Source organism: Sus scrofa, chromosome 10 (genome assembly GCF_054392235.1).
Source record: "Sus scrofa isolate SSC_HxYL_T2T_F1_AM1 chromosome 10, Sscrofa_HxYL_maternal_Yorkshire_Landrace_v2.0, whole genome shotgun sequence".
Classification (NCBI taxonomy): Eukaryota; Metazoa; Chordata; class Mammalia; order Artiodactyla; family Suidae; genus Sus; species Sus scrofa.
In genome coordinates, this window is record NC_139392.1 from 11,467,523 (window position 1) to 11,482,190 (window position 14,668).

The following is a 14,668-nucleotide window of genomic DNA, read 5'->3' on the forward strand; positions in this document are numbered from 1 at the left end:
ATCAATATTTTTAAAATATGTTTTCTTGATGACAAAACTAACTGTTGCCTTTACAGTGATATCTACTTTATAATTTAACAGCCTCTTAAAGATATACGATGGAAGAGAAAAATATAGAATTGTATCAAAACAGAAACAGACTACTAATTCGTCAATTAATTTTAAGATTAGTTAATAGATAGATGCTTTGGAAATATATTTGACGTTACAGTTATGTAATATTACATTATGTAATTACAGTTATGTAATATTGAATGCCATTTATATTTCACTGTATCATGTATTAATAAAAGTAAAGCATATGTGATACATAGCCAAAGTGACAAATATTGTAGTAAATAAGCAATACATTCCCTTATTATTCCTTGTAATTAGTGTGAATCAAAAATCTTGTATGTACTATACAACGTGGAATCTTTGAGAAGCTCATACTTCAGTTAAAGAAGAGAACTGAAACCTTAGAAATAGGTAATCTCATTCTTAATTAAAATAAAGCCACAAGGGTCATTAATGAAGCAGTTATCAGTTCTGTGTCTTAATTTTCATATCTGAAGTTAACAGATTGGACTAGTTCGTGAAAATTATTTGCAGTGATTAACTTTTTGGATTTGGGGACCCTCAGATTTTATCCAGTAAAGGTAGACTAAGACCCAGTAGTATAATACTCATCATCTTTTTTGCTGTATGTTGTTAGACCAGTAGGTCAGGGAACCACCCAAAATAGATGTTATTAAATAGGAGATTGAAGATCCATGGAATTATTGTGATACAACACTTAAGAATTCAGTTTTTGGATTAGGCAGATCTGTGTATGAATTCTGATTTCTCTACTCAGTGCTTTAATATTTTGAGTAAGGTATTTCGCCTCTCTGATGGTATCCGAATTTCTTGAGTAGTAAAGTGTAGATGATAAGTGTATCTACCTCGGAGTTGTAAGAATTGAACATATTGTGTACATAAATTCTTCAGCAGGAAGTCTGACATAAAATAAGCATTCCGTGAATGTTAGTTATTTAGAGTAGTCTATGCTGTCCTTGTGGGCAGGATGTAGAAATATCCAAAGAATTAATTACTGATAATCCTTGAGGAAATTTTCCAGAACTGTTTTTCTGGGTGTATTCTTAAGCATTATGGGTTAGCAGTTTCATTTTAATGGAGATGAAGAGACACTGCCCAATTCTCAGATGATGTAAACCTGAGAAATACAGTGACTGTGTCAAATGACAGATTTGGAAATCTAAAGAGATCTGACAGTCTAAACTAGGGGTCCATAAACTTTGTCCTGTGGGTTCAATATAGCCAACCACCTATGTTTATAAATAAAGTTTTATTGGAACACAGCCACAGTCCTTCATTTACATATTATCTTCAAAGGGAGTTCACTAGTTGCCACAGAAATTATTTGATTTTAAAATATTTAGTGTCACTTTCACAGAAAAATTTGGCTGACCCTTTGTTTAGAGCAGTAACTTTCAAACTCCAGCTCACATTGGAAAATATATTTTACCTGCTGATCCTGTACATACATGTCAGCAATTAAAATATTACAGATGCCTGAGAATAGGGTTGCCAGATTTATCTAGTAATTAAAACGCAATGTTGGGGGCATACTTATATGAAAAAATTATCATTTATCTGAGATTAAAATTTAACCAGTGTCCTATATTTTATCTATAAATCTACCTAGTTGTTATCCCGAAAGAACTTGACTTGGTTTGGGGTTGGAAAGTGCTCGCCTCGTGGCCGAAGCAGAAAGATTTTTAAATTTTAAAAGCTTCACTCTGGGGTGAATTCATGTAACCAAAGGTGAGGTCTGCTGGTTTAACAATCATAAAAGCCTGAACTAGGACACCATGATGAAAATGTAAGATAAGCTGTCAACTCAGCAGAGATTCGCAGGACAGACACTGGGAGGAAACAAAGCTTAGGGAAGCGGGAAAGTGATGATGCTAGGTAGGGAATCTAAGAGAAGATATGTCTGCAGTGATTGAACGTGCAGTGTGTTTCACTAGGGCATTTTTTTTTTTTTTTTTTTTTTTTTTTTTTTTTTGGTCTTTTTGCCTTTTCTAGGGCTGCACCCTCGGTCAGCACATGGAGGTTCCCAGGCTAGGGGTCTAATCAGAGCTGTAGCCATCAGCCTATGTTAGAGCCATAGCAAGGCCAGATCCAAGCCGAGTCTGGGACCTACACCACAGCTCACGGCAACACCGGATCCTTAACCACTGAGTAAGGCCAGGGACTGAACCAGCAACCTCATGGTTCCTAGTCGGATTCGTTAACCACTGAGCCAGGACAGGAACTCCTCATTGGGGCATTTTAAATTTAGAATGCTGGCAGGATGTTTATGAAGTAGCATCCAATTAGGACTTTTTTTTTTTTTTTTTTAATGTTACAATTAGGAAACTGGAGTTTTAAACTAGAAAGCAATTGTTTTCAAAACCTACTGTTCACAATAAGATTCACCTGGGAAATTTATTAAACTGGATTTTTAGGTTGCACTCTCTTAGATTCCGGTTGAGTAGATGTGAGATAGAGCTCATAATTTGCACTTAAGGAACACCACTTCTGACATAGAGGGGTTCAAAGTGTCTGCTAATCATTCATATTCAAATAAACTGGCATTTTTGTAAAATGCCATTAAAAATACAGACTCTTCCTTCCAACTTGACTTCTGAAACAGATTTTGAGTGTGCTTTGGCTCTCTATGTCGTTTTTCGTCAACAAAATTTTAGAGCTCCTCACTTTAAAAATATGGGTTAATTTGAAATAGACCTTTAAAACATTTTTGTAGGACAGACTTTTTAAAATGTCTTCATTACTCATGTGCTTGAGATTGTCTTAGCCATTTAAGGCACAATTCCCTGTCATCTTCCATGCAAAAAGTCTTTTCATCTCTCCACCTTTCACCAGCCTCCTTCAAGAATTAATCACCTCTTCCTTTGGGTTTACGTGTAATTTACGTGTCAAGTAAATAGATGCCCTCTTAGCTGACATTGCCAAAACCGTACTGACAAGGATAGCACAGCAGTCTGAATACAGAACCCTGGTTTTTTTGTTGTGGTTTCAGGCTTTAACGATTGACTACTGCATACCTACATTTGATAGGTCTTGGGTTTAGTGACTAATCTTTGTTGATCTTTCCAAAACACTTTAACTTTTATTGTTCAGCTTAGTGTTCATAGGAACAGAAAATCTTTTACACTTATACATCGATGTTTTAAAAATGTTTAAATTATCTAATGGCAAGGAAAAAAATGCAAGTGACATGAATAACCTGGGGAGCATACTCAGCTGACCTTTAGAGTCACATGTCTATATTTAAATTATATAATATTAAATAATATTTTATCACCATGGAACATGAAACTGACATAAGCAAATTTGGAAACAAGCTTAGCTGACTCTTAGTCGACGTAAACGGCATTAAAGCTCAATTTGTAGGAGGAGGAATGTGCGGCTCTGCTGGAATGAAGTGTTTAGGCAGCCACGTGCATCAGACATGGGAATGAACAGTTTTGGTTAATCTTACGAGGCAGTTAAGTGGAGCTCAGTTGGGAGACATGTTGCTTAGCATATTGTGTCCTTACTAGCTCATTGTTTTCCTGCCTGGTGCTAGACTGAATTTCTGGGGCAGTTTTGCTCAGTCATTTCTGTAACCCTACATGTGGGGATTCCGTTACCGTATGTACTTCGCACAGAACCTGACAAACAGAAGACATTGAATATTGAGCAAATATCTTAGAGAATTTTTAAAGTATTTATCCTAGTTGATTTACAGTGTTCGGTCAATTTGTGCTGTACAGCGGAGTGACCCAGTTGTACATGCGTATACACATTCTTTTTATCACATGATCCTCCATCATGTTCCATCACAGATGATCAGATAGAGTTCCTTGGGCTGTACAGCAGGATCTCGTTGCTTATCCACTCCAAATGCAATAGTTTGCATCTCCTAACCCCAAACTCCCAGTCCCTCCCACTCCCTTCCCCAGAATTTGATATAATTTAAAATAAAGTACTAGGAATGTGTCATGGTGGGTGTTTATATATTAGTACTGATATTTTAACTGTGTTTTTAAGAAGTGTTTTGTAGTAAATGACGTAAGTGTAGTTCCTAAGGTGGGGGGGGGCATTTACGTATTCTAGGACTTGGCCCAATAATAGGATCAATCCACAGCATGAGATCCGTGACTTGCGGTATGTAAAGCATCATGGACCCCTTTTAACCAGTAAATCCCGAATTGAGGAAGTCGGCTGTGCTCCCAAGCCTCTGGTTTTTAGTTTGGTTTCCTGACTTTAGAAGGCTGCTTGATAGTATTTTATTAGCATAATCTGGCATTTATAGTGTACTCTGCTTTTTCAAGATCTCTGACGGATATGCCAAACAGTCTCCTCTGTTTAGGCAAGGAGTTTGGGCACTGATTTATTGACCTTGCTTTTGTAGCATAATATGGCTTCATTTGGTAGTACCAAGTAGCTGCTGCCTTAGATCCGTTGTGACATGTTCCTTGTGCTGCCCTTAGAAAGAATGTCATCTCCTTTGTTTGCTATCTTTTAAGTAGCATCAGGAGGCATGTGGTAGATACATGCCTGCCTTAACTGTCACCCTTTTTAATGTAATTGGTACTTGACTAAAGTTAATTTGAACAACCTTTTAAAAAATGCATCACGGTTTCATGCCCTGACAGTTTGAACCACAGTTCCTCCGACATTGTTCAAATTCAGAGTATTTATTATCTCTCCTGTTTTTTTCTGTCATCAACTGTGAACCTGTAAGTTTTTCTCCAATGTAGTATATCATTCACTATCTAGAGTATTGTTACCAGAGTATACTGAAGAAAATCATGTGGCTTTTTAAATCTTTCCATTGAGACCACTAATTGGAATGTACGATGAAGTGGCCTGTTCACCACAGTTTTGTCCTAGAATATATCTAGTCTCCTATCACTGAAGTGATGCTTGCTGTTTTATAATGTCACCCATGCTAGATATTTTTGGAAATGAATAAGAATGAGATGCTTAAGCAAGTTTAGCTGTGTTGGCTTTGGTATGGAATGCCAAACACACTGCCACAGAGGTTAGAACAGTCGACACTCTTACCAGCAACACTTCACGGGTCCATTCATTTCACATCCACATAAACCATTTCTGTTTGTCTGTCAGTCTTTTTAACTTTAGCCAGTCTGTAGTGGCTGTGTAGTGATATCTAGTGTTTTTTTAAAAATGTGTGTCTTCTGATACTAATGATGTTGAGTATCCTTTCATATGTTTGTTGGACATTTGGGTATCTTCAAAAGAAATGTCCACTCAGATTGTTTGCCCATGTTTTTATTTGGTTGTCTGTCTTTTACTTGTTGATTTATTAGATATACATACATATGGATAGATAGATATGGGGTTTTTTGCATATAGTGTGTTGTTGTTGTTTGTTAGTTAAATGAATTCAAATATCTTGTCCCTGTCTGGTTTAATGACATCGTGTGAACAGAAGTCCTAGTGTCATTCCATAAAAGCAAAGTTTACAGTGAAATGCGAACATCTTAAGCATGCAGTTCCATCAGTTTTTATGAATATATGCACTTGTTTAACTACGTCAATTATAGAGCACATTCCCATCACCTTAGAAAATTTTCTGAGGTCCCGTTCCAATGGATTCCTACCATACATAGGTTATTATTGTTCTGATTTCAATCCTGTAGCATAATTTTGCCTGTTCTTGAATTTCAATTAAATAGAATAATTTAATCTTTTGTGTCTTGCTTCTTTCACACAACATAGTGTTTATCTGTTTATCAATAGTTCATTTAAAAAGTCCTGAGTAGATGTCATGTATGAATATAGCACACATTTATTTATCCATTCTACCATTGATAGACGTTTGCCTTATTTCCAGTTTTTCAAAGTAATGAATATCTCTGCTCTAAGTCCTTTTGTATAAGTCTTTTTGTGACCATATTTTAGTGGGTTCTTAGCTAGACTCTATTCTGTTTCATTGGTCTGTTTGTCTGATTTTATGCTAGTAGAAAACTGTTTTGATGCATGTAGCTTTGTAGGGAATTTTAAAATTGAGTGGTATCATTTCTTTTTCAACATTTTTCACTCTAGGTTTTTTCCATCTGTGTGTAAATTTTAGAATCCACTTCTCAGTTTTGTAAAACACACCTGTTTGGATTTTGATTAGAATTGCCTGTAATCCGGAGTTCCCGTCGTGGCGCAGTGGTTAACGAATCCGACTAGGAACCATGAGGTTGCGGGTTCGGTCCCTGCCCTTGCTCAGTGGGTTAATGATCCGGCGTTGCCGTGAGCTGTGGTGTAGGTTGCAGACGCGGCTCGGATCCTGCGTTGCTGTGGCTCTGGCGTAGGCCGGTGGCTACAGCTCCGATTCAACCCCTAGCCTGGGAACCTCCATATGCCGAGGAAGCGGCCCAAGAGATAGCAACAACAACAACAAAAAAAAAAAGACAAAAAAAAAAAAAAAAAAAAAAGAATTGCCTGTAATCGATAGCAGTTCCATTTACAGAAAATTAAGGTCTTTGGGAGTTCTTCCTGTGGCAGGGTGGGTTAAAAATCTAGCTCCAGTGGCTTGGGTCACTGCCCAGAGGTGCGCGGGTTGGATCCCCAGCCCCGCACAGTGGGTTAAAAAAAAGGATCTCGTGGCTCAGATTCAATTTCTGGCGGGGGAACTTCCATATGCCCCTGGAGCAGCATTAAAAAAGAAAGAAAAGAAAAGGGAGGGGAGAGGAGGGAAGAAAATCGATGTCTTCCAGTCCCTACACATGGTGTGTCACCATTTATTTAGATTTTTACTTACTCTCTCAGCAGTGATTGAGAGTTTTCAGTATAGAGGTCTTTTACTACATTATTCACAAATAGTTTCTGTCTTTTCATGGTGTGAGTGGAATTTTTTTTTTAATTTTCTAATTTTATTGTTACAAGTACATTCAAGCACAATTCATAGTTGTATCTTGTTTTTATACCTTGCTGTCCTCCAAAATTCACTTATTCCTAGTAGTTACTTAGTAGATTCCTTGGTTTTTGTACCCAATCACATTAGCTATGTACAAAAGCAGTGGTTTTTTTTCTCCTTCCCAGTCTTCCCTTTATTTTATTGTCTGGCCTTATTGTGTGTGTTTGAACACTTCTTATAAAGTGTCTACCAGAACCCAGGAATGCTTTCCTGTGTACTATTGGAAGGGAAGTGTTCAGTATTCACCATTAAGTATAATGTTATAGGTTTTTTTTTTATTTGCCTTTTATTAAGGAAATTGTGTCTGCCTAATTAGCTCGGAGTTTTCTTTATGAATTGGTTACATGCTTTTTCTGTATTTTTTGAAATAATCACAGATGGTTTTTATCTTTCATTTTGTTAACATGGTGAATTGTTACCTTGGTGGACTTTTCAAATATCAAACCAACCTTTCATTCCTGGCATAAACCCCACTCGATCATAATGCATTATCCTTTTTATATGTGGCTGAATTTGGTTTGTAGTCTTTCGTTGAGAAATTTTACATCTGTGTTCATGAGCGATATTGATCTGTAGATTTCTTTAATGTCTTTATAAAGTTTTGTTGTCCATACTGTCTCTTAAAATGTGTTACGAAATGTTACCTTCTCTAATTATCTGCTTTGGTGTTATTTCTTCCTTCAATGTTCATAAAATTCACTACTGAAATTATCTGAAAGTTTTCTTCTGTGAAAGTTTTGATAATAAATTTGATTTCTTCCCTGTAATGAGTGTATTCAGATTTTGTTTCTTTTTGTTATCAGTTGTGATCATTTGTATTTCTCATGGAATTTGTAACTTTTATCTATTTACCAAATTTATTGACATAAAGTTGTTTGTGATATTCCCTTTTAATGCCTTTAGGATTTGTGTTGGTATCTTTTAGTTCATTACTGATATTAATAGTGTATATCTTTTTTTCTGTTTTTTCCCTGGCTCTGTCTTGCCAAGGGGGTATTAATTTTATTTTTTTAATTTTTTTAATTTTTTTTTAAATTTTATTAATCTTTACATAGAACCAGCTTTGGCTGTGTTATTTTGCTGCCTCGTTTGTTTTCTGTGGCATTTGTATTTACTCGTATATGTATTATTTCCTTCTTCCAATTTACATTGAACCTCCAAAATTCTCACTAATTACTGCCTTAGCCAATTCCTACTAATTTTCTCTTTTGTATTTTTAGTATTATTTATATAGAAATATTTTCTAATCTCTCTTATGTTCCCATTGTTATTCTTGGGTGACAAATCACTCCAAACACGAGTTTTATTATGGTGACAGATCTGTAGGTTAGAAATTTAGAAAGGGCTCAGTGCTAATGTTTTGATTCTGTTCTGTGATCACTGGGGCCTCTGCTGAGAAAACTTGACGGCTGGGGATGACTGGTGACTTGACTGCTAGGGACTGGACTCCTATCTGGCACTCAGTACTGGATACCACAGCTGAGACAGACCTTCCTTTGGTCTTGTTACTAAGACACCTCCATGAGTTACCACTATTGGATGTCTTGGGCTTCCTGGCAGCATGGAGGCTGAGTGCAAGAGCAGATGCCCTAAGGAGAACCAGAAGGAAGCTGGATAGCCTTTTAAGACCTAGTCTTAGACATTACATAGTGCTGTCTCTTCTCTATTCAAAAGACCTCTCAGATTCCAAGGGAGAGACTTGGACTCTACCTCTTGATGTAAGTGGCAGAGTCACACTGTAACAAGAGCATATGGGATGAAAGACACTGTTCTGGCCATAAATGTGAGCTTCTTTAACCCATAAGTTGTTTAGGAAAATGCTATTAATTTTCCAATATTTGGGGCTCTTCTAGATCTCTTAGTGCTTTTGATTTCTGATTTCATTCTTCTGCTGCCGGTATTCTGTACAATTTCAGTCGTTTGATGCTCACTGGTAGCAGTATTATTGGTCTTGGGCGTGGCCTCTCTTGGTGACTGTTACTCTGTGCGCTTTGGGTATAGAGTTCTGTAAATGTCCGGAGCTCAAGGTGGTACTCAATTTTTGTACTTTCTTAGTGATTCTAAGCCTTCTATTGGTTACTGGAGAATAGGTATTATTATCTCCAAATATAATCGTAGATGGGTCCACTTCTCCCTTTAGCTCTTCTGTCAGTTTTCTCTTCATGTTTTTTAAGCTGTACTAGGTACATTCTCGTGTAGGATTATTGTCTTCCTCACTAATGGCTCCTTTTTCTCAAAGGTTCATGTTTATCTCTGGTAATTCCTTGAAGTGTACTTTCTATAATAATAATATAGTCGATATTATTTTTAACCATTTTTATATGTTTACTGTTTATATAGCATATCTTCTTTTTTCATCTTTTTACTTTTAACAGCTGTATCATTTTTTAGGTGGCTTCTTGTAGACAGCATTATTTAGGCTTTGTTTTTCCTTTCACCAGTCTGACAGTTTCTGTCTTTTAAGTGATTTGTTTAGACCATTTGCATTTAATGTAACTATTGATATGTTTGAATTTATTGCTTTTTGTTTCACTTTTTCCCTTTCCCATCTTTTTTTTTAATTTAAGAAAATTAATACTCTTTATTTATTCATTTTTCCTGAATGCTCTAGGGAGTTTAAGATACATCCCACCTCTCACCTATTTAGTTTTTTGCCACTTTACACAAAATGTAGAAGCCTTACAACCATACAGTTTCCTTTATCCTCCCCACTTTATACTTGTCATATGTGTTTTATTAACATACATTAAAACCCTTATCAGACCAAGTTATATTTTTGCTTTCCACAGTCATAGCCATTTTAAAGAACTTACGGAGAGAACAATAGTGCATTATATTTACCCAGTTGTGGCCTATTACAGCATATCAGTATATTTTGATTAAATTCTGAATTGCCATTTCGTCTATAAAGGATTCCTTTTCTCAGCCCTATTTAATAAATGTTTTTAATCAGCTGAGTTAGGGGCATATTAAGTAAAAGTCAGCAATTAGTTGCTGTATTGATTTAAATGGAAAATATTGCTTCATTTTTTTATTATGTAATTTAGACTATATTTAATTGAAGTTCTCAGTAAAGATTTTTATTTTGTGACGTGCTTTAGCTGTATTTGTAATTAGAGGTTTTCTCGGTTTGGGTTTACTAATAGACTTTCCCTTTTAATGATAATAATAATTTTTTAACAAGCTGTTAATAATTTATATGATGATATATCTCCTTGGTGTTTTGAAACATTCTAAAAGTCGTAAGAGTCAGTTGCTAGTGTCTCCACTTTTTTTGTCTTTTTTGTCTTTTTTTCTAGGGCCGCACTGGCAGCATATGGAGGTTCTCAGGCTAGGGGTCAAATCAGAGCTGCAGCCGCCGGCTTACACCACAGACACAGCAATGCAGGATCCGAGCTGCGTCTGTGACCTACACCACAGCTCATGGCAACACTGGATCCTTAACCCACTGAGCAAGTCCAGGGATCGAACCCGAAACCTCATGGTTCCCAGTCAGATTTGTTAACCATTGAGCCATGACAGGAACTCCTGCCTCCACTTTTTAATACCCAATTTTTCTGCATGAAGGGCATGTTTATATTTTTTATTGAACATATATTCTGAAACAGTGTTAGACACTTTTGATTTACATTAGTAATGAGGGGTTTCTCTGTACTCCATTGCTTGGGATTCATATCTGAAACATGATATCAGGAGATCTTTCTCCTGTTAACAGTCCATCTGTGCCACAGATACACCTCGCTGGCAAGGAACCCTCCTAAAAAATACTGTTTGAAGAAATAGTTTACTTCTTTAGTAAACATTTTAGATAATACATTGAAATAGCTCTTAGTCTTGTTTCCTTAGAAACATGTTCTTTTAAAAAAATCAGTAAAAGAAAAATATGACCTTTTTCTGGAAATCACAGAATGCATTTTACAAGAAAGGCAAAAGATATTCAGAGCAAAATACAGTAATTTTCGGTGTTGTGTTCTTTTATCTGACAAAAACATCATTCCCAATCCCAAATGATCATTGATATTCATCCTTCAGCTTATTTGTGCTTGGCCCTGGGGGTATCCCTGTGCGGGAGCATTCCAGGTAGAGGGAGAGTCGGGTGCCAAGTCCCTGGATCAAGAGTGCAGTTGTCCTAAAGAACAGGGAGCGTTGCGTGACTAGAACCCTGTGAATGCTGGGTGTGTGTGTGTGTGTGTGTGTGTGTGTGTGTGTGTGTGTGTGTGTGATGAGGACAGAGAGGGAGCCTGGGGCCAGGGGATGCTGTCTGAAACGTTCTGCGTGACCTTTTGATTTTAGGATTTTTCGGGAACAAAACTCAGTGTCAAGCTGAGTGTCAACTCTTTTTCTTTTTTTAAACCTTGGACGTTTATTCCAGCTTACTCTTTTACCAGTGTGTCATGGTTTGATTGATTGATCCATTGATTGATTGAGGAGCCACACAGCTGTTCTCTGCCAAACATATTTGTTTATTGTGGCAACGTCTGAGCTGTTTTACACCAGTTAATATAGTGATTGATGTGAGGAAGACGGTGAATGAGTATAACATGTGTGCCCATTTGTTTGGCCCCTTTAAAAAGACAGTCTTACTTTTATGCTTCATCGAAAGGTTATTCTAACATCTTAGGAGAATTATGCATTCTTGATTATGTTTCCTTAACAAAAAAAAATATTGAATTATTCTTTGTCCCATCACATTTTCCCAGCGACCTCCTTTGAACAGAATTTTAATTTTGTCTTAGAAAATTGAGAAAACAAAAAGCTACTATATTAGTAAAACTTAGGTTCAATGCACATCTATCTCTAAAGCATGGCACGGTCAAGGGCAAAACGTTGAGGGTCATTTTCTGTTAATGACTGAGTTCCCAGGATGATTCATGTTTTAGCCTAAGTGCGTAGACAGACAAGAAAACACTGAGAGAAATCGAATAAAATGAAAAGGGAAGTAGGAAAGAAGTCGGAAGAGTATCAGTCTAATTCAGGTGTTTGCATGAGTGTTGTGTATTATAGGTTTTCATTCAGAAGATCCCTGTGGAGGCATGCTCTGGAGGGCCATTGTCAGAAGTCTTTGAACTATATATATTTCAAATTGTACATTCACATATGTAAATTACACCTCGATACAGTTGCTTTTAAAGCTATAGTTGATGCCCTTAAGTGGTGCTCTTTTAAAATACGGTAGTACCGAGCATTAGAGCCATTGGCAAAGGGATGTTCTCGTACCTTTCTTGTAGAAAGCTGAATTTTTTTATAGCCTCTGTGGAAGCACCTCTGAAATAGTCATGAAGATAAAAAGTATTTAATCCAGTAGTCCCATTTCTCAGACTCTGTTCCTTAGGAATAAAAGGCCCAGCACTTAAGAATAAGTATGCACATGTATTTAATGCAGAATTGTACTTAGTGGCCCAAAACCTGGGTACCAGGTAAATGCCCATTATCAGATGAATGGCGGATTAAAGTGTGGGGCATCTTTATTGTAAGGTATCAGATAGCTCTTTAAAAAGAGGGGTAAGAACTCTATCAAATGAAAGGATTTCCATGAAGTATGTTAGAGGAGAAAAGCGTGATGCACAGAAGAAAACCAAAGAGGGTTATTTTGTTTTTGAAAAGCAAATGGTGCTCTAAAATATAATGCGAAGAAACATGTTTTAATGCAGGTGCCAGAAAAACACCTCAGGATGTATTCCAGATCATTAACGTCCGTAGTAGTGTGAAGGGCACGGTGTGTGAGGGAGTGAGCAAGGAGCGGAGGGAGAGGTGAGCCAAAAAAATAAGCAGAACTTGTATGAGAAACATCAACACACACACACACATGCACACACTCACACACACTAGCCAAGACTTCATGTTACGTGCATAAACTGGGAGAAAATGCTACCGTTTTTACATACTGATTTATAGAGATATTCACAATATGCATTCGAATTTTAGAAAATATGTTGCAAAGTAATGTTGATAACATGATTATATTTTAGGAAATGAAAGATTCCCTGTAGATGAGTTCTTGTTAAATCGGAGTTGGAGAAAATTCCTGTTGCCAGCTTTCTTTCCGTTTCTCTTAACTTTGAGGCTCTTCACATGGATATCCATTTATTTTGAATTGTAATGACCAGTGCCGAGCAACGCTGTGTAATCCCCTGTTCCTTCGGCCCCACCCATCAGTCCTAACGAACGGATATTTCCCAAGGTCGGGTCTGCACAGACTGCTGAGTCCTTTTGGCACCGTGGGTGAGAGGGTGAGAACTGAGTACTTCCAGTCCTTGGGTTTGCTGGGCCTCCACTTGTTTTTTTCACGAAATAGTATGCAGGGAAGCACATTCAGATCTCAAGTGGTGTCTTCCAGCCCTCTGGTTTTTTGTTCTGGCTGTACATTTTGTGCTTTTATGTCACTGACTCCGGAGGCTGAGAATATAGAGCTAGACTTGAGATGGACGGAGTAGTGAAGATATTGGTCTCCGAGAAACGCTGCATCTGTGGTCACCACTGGTTGAGATTTCTTTCATAATAGTGGGTACTCTTGAGACTCTGTTTTTAGCAGCTTTGTTACCTATAACATAAAACCTGTTTTTCACTTTCACATAGGACAAAGCAAGATTTGCAAAGTGGAAAAAAAAAAGCTACATCCCTTACTGACCTCTCCTTTGGAAAACCATTGCTTTCCTTGTGTGGCTTATGTGTCCCCATGGACTTGTCCGTGTTTGCCACAGGAAACGTTCAGTGTTCCCATTCGCTCTGTTTACCTTTGCCCACCTAGGACTTGAACCAGGACCTTAACCCCGTTGGAATTGATTACAACAGCATATTTGGAACACCTCAGGATACACACACACACACACACACATACACACACACACACACACACGTGCACATGTATGTACTTAAACTAATAGAGCATCGAGAGCCGTGTTCACTAATGCTGTAATGATCCCACTTCATACCTAAATGTAAAGCATCTTATAAGATCAATCTTGTCCAACAGGACACCCAGTTCAGAGCATCTTATCACAGAAAAATGTTGTGTAAGTCCAAAACAGGGAGCCAGTGTGAGACCCAGATGCTGCCAGCAGTGGGACTGCCTGTGTGATAAGCACTTCCAAAGAGCGTTTGTATCCCATTAAACTCTCCCATTATGGTTTAAAAGATTTAAAAATAACATAGTTCCAACTCTTGATTAAAAAAAAAAAACACCCGAAGACCCCTATTCTAAGGCTACTCTACCTGGATGTGATCAAGAAAAGCTTCAAATTACTAACCAAGCCTTCATTCTTTTGTACCACAAACTACCCACCTTTTAAAAGCATTTTGGTAAATCATTTTTTCTACTCCTGAGGGATTGACTTTTTGCATAGACAAACATTATTCATTTGGGAGAAATTATTTAAAAATAGTAGACTTGATTAATCATTCAGATTGAATGGAGGAGTTCTCTTGTGGCTCAGTGGGTTAAGGATCCAGAGTTGTCACTGCAGCGGCCAGGTTGCTGCTATGGCTTGTGTTTGATCCCTGACCTGGGCACTTGCACATGCTGTGGGTGTGGCCAAAAAAAATAAATAAATAAGCTCAGCAAAAAATATAATGCACACACACAATATATAGTTAACCCTTTTATGGGGATTTTTTTTTGGAGAATTTATGACATTTACAAGATTGAAAGAATAAAGACGATGAACTGGCATAAGTAAATATTAATGGGGCCAGTGTAAGTAT

General features: G+C 37.2%; 1 protein-coding gene across 10 annotated transcripts in view; it reads left to right on the plus strand.

Moving 5' to 3' along the window:
• Positions 1–14,668, plus strand: part of LYPLAL1 (lysophospholipase like 1) — a 166,941-nt gene that overhangs the window by 6,087 nt on the left and 146,186 nt on the right. The window lies entirely within an intron of this gene.